Source organism: Siphateles boraxobius, unplaced genomic scaffold (assembly GCF_051911475.1).
Source record: "Siphateles boraxobius isolate OS27281-9 unplaced genomic scaffold, OSU_SipBor_1 8, whole genome shotgun sequence".
In the NCBI taxonomy this organism is placed as follows: domain Eukaryota; kingdom Metazoa; phylum Chordata; class Actinopteri; order Cypriniformes; family Leuciscidae; genus Siphateles; species Siphateles boraxobius.
The window spans coordinates 30,024,602-30,029,356 of NW_027509208.1; the positions used below are offsets into that span (position 1 = coordinate 30,024,602).

At 34.6% G+C, this 4,755-nt stretch overlaps 1 non-coding gene across 1 annotated transcript; it reads right to left on the reverse strand.

Annotated features, from left to right (window-relative positions):
• Positions 1–3,026: 3,026 nt before the first annotated feature.
• On the reverse strand, positions 3,027–3,241 carry LOC143729958 (small nucleolar RNA U3). Its single transcript, XR_013200204.1, has one exon. It is a non-coding gene; the product is annotated as a small nucleolar RNA U3 (small nucleolar RNA).
• Between the last annotated feature and the right edge of the window lie 1,514 nt (positions 3,242–4,755).

Here is a 4,755-nt window from a genome sequence, read left to right on the forward strand (position 1 = left end):
CATCTTTCTTTCTTTCTTTCTTTCTAACTAATCCATCTTTCTTTCTTTCTAACTAACAATTCTTTCTTTCTAACTAATCCATCTTTCTTTCTAACAAATCCATCTTTCTAACTAATCCTTCTTTCTTTCTTTCTTTCTTTCTTTCTAACTAATCTTTCTTTCTTTCTAACGAATCTATCTTTCTTTCTTTCTAACGAATCTTTCTTTCTTTCTAATCTATGTATCTTTCTTTCTTTCTAACTAATCTATTTATCTTCCTAACTAATCTATCTTTTTTCTTTCTAACTAATCTATCTATCTTTCTTTCTAACTAATCTATTGTTCTTTCTTTCGAACTAATCTATCGTTCTTTCTTTCTAACTAATCTATCGTTCTTTCTTTCTAACTAATCTATCTATCTATCTTTCTAACTAATCTATATATCTATCTATCTTTCTAACTAATCTATATATCTATCTTTCTTTCTAACTAATCTATCTTTCTTTCTTTCTAACTAATCTATCTATCTTTCTTTCTAACTAATCTATCTTTTTTCTTTCTAACTAATCTCTTTCTTTCTTTCTAATCTGTCTTTCTTTCTTTCTCACTAATCTATATTTCTTTCATTCTAACAAATCTATCTTTCTTTCTTTCTAACTAATCTTTCTTTCTTTCTAACTAATCTGTCTTTCTTTCTAACTAATCTGTCTTTCTTTCATTCTAACAAATCTATCTTTCTTTCTAACTAATCTATCTTTCTTTCTTTCTTATAAATCTTTCTTTCTTTCTAACTAATCTATCTTTTTTCTTTCTAACTAATCTATCTATCTTTCTTTTTTTCTTTCTTACTAATCTTTCTTTCTTTCTAACTAATCTTTCTTTCTAACTAATCTTTCTATCTTTCTTTCTAACTAATCTTTCTTTCTTTCTTTCTAACTAATCTTTCTTTCTTTTCTAACTAATATTTCTTTCTTTCTAACTATTTCTTTCTTTCTAACTAATCTATCTATCTTTCTTTCTAACTAATCCTTTCTTTCTTTCTTTCTTTCTAATAAATCCATCTTTCTTTCTAACTAATCCTTTCTTTCTTTCTAACTAATCCTTTCTTTCTTTCTAACTAATCTATTTTTCTTTCTATCTAACTAATCTTTCTTTCTTTCTTTCTTACTAATCTATCTTTTTTCTTTCTAACTAATTTTTCTAACTAATCTATCTTTCTTTCTTAACTACTCTCTTTCTTTCTTACTGATCTTTCTTTCAAATCGATCTTTCTGTCTTTCTAACTAATCTTTCTTTCTATCTATCTATCTTTCTTTCCAACTAATCTTTCTTTCTATCTATCTTTCTAACTAATCTTTCTTTCTTTCTATCTATCTTTCTAACTAATCTTTCTTTCATTGAAACTAATCTTTCTATCTATATATTATTCATCTATCTTTCTAACCAATCGTTTTCTTTTTTTCTAACTATTCTTTCTTTCTGACTAATCCATCTATCAAACTTCAAACTACTTTAAACTTCAAACTACTTTAAACTTATTCAAACTCTCCTCAAGCCAACTTAAAGTTTGTCTCAAACTTTTTTTTCTAGTTGTTGTTAATTTTATTTTATAAAGCATGTAATGTAAGATAAAATAAGTTTTATCAGTACGTGTGACGAAGCATTTTCTGCGACAGCTCCAGCTCTCTGACACACAGTGTAAACGTCAGCATCCGAATTCACTCACTTCATTTTGTTCACTCCTTGCAGATAGTGCACTCAAATACCATACACTATATAGGGATTAGTGAATGAGTGACCGGTTTCGGACACAGCTACTGTGTCGCAACTCTCATAATGGCTCTGGTTCGCACTTAGTAGATACCGCCAATTCAAGTTCAAAACAAAGCGCGCGCTGTACTGTGATTGGTGGCTCGTTTAACTAGTTATGTTGTTATCCACTCATAAATAAAAAGGAACGACTGACTTTGAAATGTAGTGGAGTTAAAGCAAAAATCTCCCCAAATTTAAATATTTCAGTAAAGTACAGATACGCAAAAAAGCTACTTAAGTGCAGTAACAAATTACATTTTCTTTGTTACTGTCCACCACTGTCCGTCAGCCTGACTATCTCCCTGCATTTATCACATGTAAATCCTGTGCTGACAGAGAATGCTATGCTATACATGTTACATGAAGTGCAAGTGACAATAAAAGGAGAAGATGACATGACTCACCATGTTTGTTTGACTGACTAATACTCACCACACTTGTATGATGGATTTGTGAAAGGCGCGAGCAAAATAAATAAATAAAGAACTAACCCTTTAATGCTCTGTTAAAGGGGGAAGACATAACTGAAGAAAGGCAAAAATCATTAAAGAAAATGTTGCAAGTATATCTCGGTCTTCTTACTCTTCAGCCAGTTTCTCTCTTGGCCAACGTGGGGTTCAGCACCTCATAACCTCATACTGAAGGACTCTGTACTTAGGAACATCTAGCCTTGAGTGTAGCAGAGTTCCCAATTTTATGGTGACCTCCATTAGGCCATAATTGGCAACAGCTGTAGGTGGTTCCAAGTTTGGAGTGGGAGTAGGTAGAAATGCTCATGATTGATGACTTTTCCTAGCCGGGACCTGCTCTATTGGTGCTGGGCTCCTCTTTCCTTTATTGGATTGCCACAAGGCATTCCAGAAAAGCTCCACTTTCTCAGAAGGCACAAATGTCTAACAACGCTCAGATCAAACCTCTTTCTTCCATAGAGCAACACAGAACCTTCATAAACTACACAGAGCTGACGTCCAATGAAAAAGTCACGCACATACCAACAGAGGCATTTCAGAAACTTGACATTGATTGTGCTTTTAGAGAACTTGCAATGGCTGACCTCGAAATGAGCACGTATCCAGACCACTTTTTATGATAAAATCTATTTTTTGCAATTACTGTCTTACACAACATACAGTCCCATATCATTGCAAACAGTTCTGAATTTTAACAAAATTTGCTGCATAGGATCTACAGATGCAATAACAAAACAATTCCAAAATGAGACTGAAATGCCAAACACCACTCAAAACATACTCCTTTCTTCAATATTGCAAAAAAACAATACAGAACGTTCATCAACGACACAGAGCTCACAACCAAAGTCGCTGCTCTGCGCTCAATTCACACCCAGAAAGGAGCATCATGATTCTTCATCGTGGGTTGAGAAACAAGTGCTTTCGAAACATATTTCCAAGCAAAGAACTATAGAAATGATCCCTGAAAATATAGTCTTATCGAAACTCAATCGTTTACGTGACATTTTAGTGCATACATCAGAGCCAAAAGCAGAAAAAGGCCTCTCACAATCTCTTTGAATCCTACCGTTAAGATATGTGGAATACAAACAACAATCCATAATGTCATACTTTTTTGCAGCATACCTACCCGTGTCATGCTTTTTAGTTCACTCGTTGAAGCTAAATGTAGAAAATCTTTTAGAAGAAAAGTCACACGCACATTAACAATTCTTTATGTAGACATTTCAGAAACTTGATGTCGGTTGCACACTTAGAAAACATGCTACGGCTGACTTCGAAATGTGAAATGAACCGGTGTCACTCCTGTTTTTTCAATAACACCTGATTTCACCTGTGTTAACAGAAATTATCTTTTATTTAGCCAAGAACTTAGGAATTTAAACTGGAATTTAGGTCCCTCCCAGGCACCTACCAACAATTGCTAATGTAGGCATTTCAGAAACTTGACGTTGATTGCGTTTTTAGAAAACTTACAATGTCTGACCTTGAACTTGACCTTGAGCACGTATCCAGAGCACTCTTTACCATAAAACCCACTTTTTGCAACTGCTGTCTAACACAAAATACGGTCCCACATCATCAGTTGTTCATTTAAACAAAGGTCGCTTCATAGGAACTTTAGATCCGAAATTAAAACAATTCCAAAATTAGACTTAACCCAGATAGCAACATTGTGTCCACCGACGTTGTTTAATTCTCCTCTGCTGAGATCTTGAGAGATTTAATGGCTTCTTTTATCTTAATTTGATCTCATCTAAGGTTGTGTCTGAAGTCAGTTGTAGTTCCTGTGTTCGTCTCTTTTTCCGTTCTCTTCCTTCAGTTATTTTGCTTGTTAACAGGCTAATTAAGGCTGAGATGACCCAATATTTTAAATACACAGATTTTGTGGCTCAGATATTTGTGGTCCAGTTTTGGTTTATTTTTTTGCTCATGGCAGACATGTTGCATTGCCATGGCCTGCTTGCGGCCCAGACCTGGCAAACAGGGGTCCGTTCTTTTTACATCGCTAACTCAGTTAGCTGGATTTGATTGTTGGCGATTTGGCATGATCTTGGATTGTTTGGTTCTTCGACACTCATCCTGGACTTGCTGTCATAGCAATCAGCTATGGGGTCCGTAAGCTTAAACCTGCTCGCGAGCTGGCTTATTTCATGTTAACAGGATTAGATCCCGGCTTTATAAGCGTGTTGATACGGGAAGTCTTTTAGCGCAGCGCGATAGTGTACTTTTTGAGAGATACAATTTTTTTCATGACTAATGAGGATTTCGTTTACACCATGACTCGTCGGAGTAGGGCTTTAATAACAGCACAAACTGTGTGCATTGCCCTGAGATTCTTTGCGAGTGGCTCTTTTCTTTACACTATTGGAGAGAACTTGGTGATAAGTGGTGATAAGCCACTTTAGACCCAAGGTTGTATAGCAGTTTTTTTGTTTTTGTTTTTTGCCAACGCAGGTAATTTTTAATGAAGATCATGCATTCATGACCA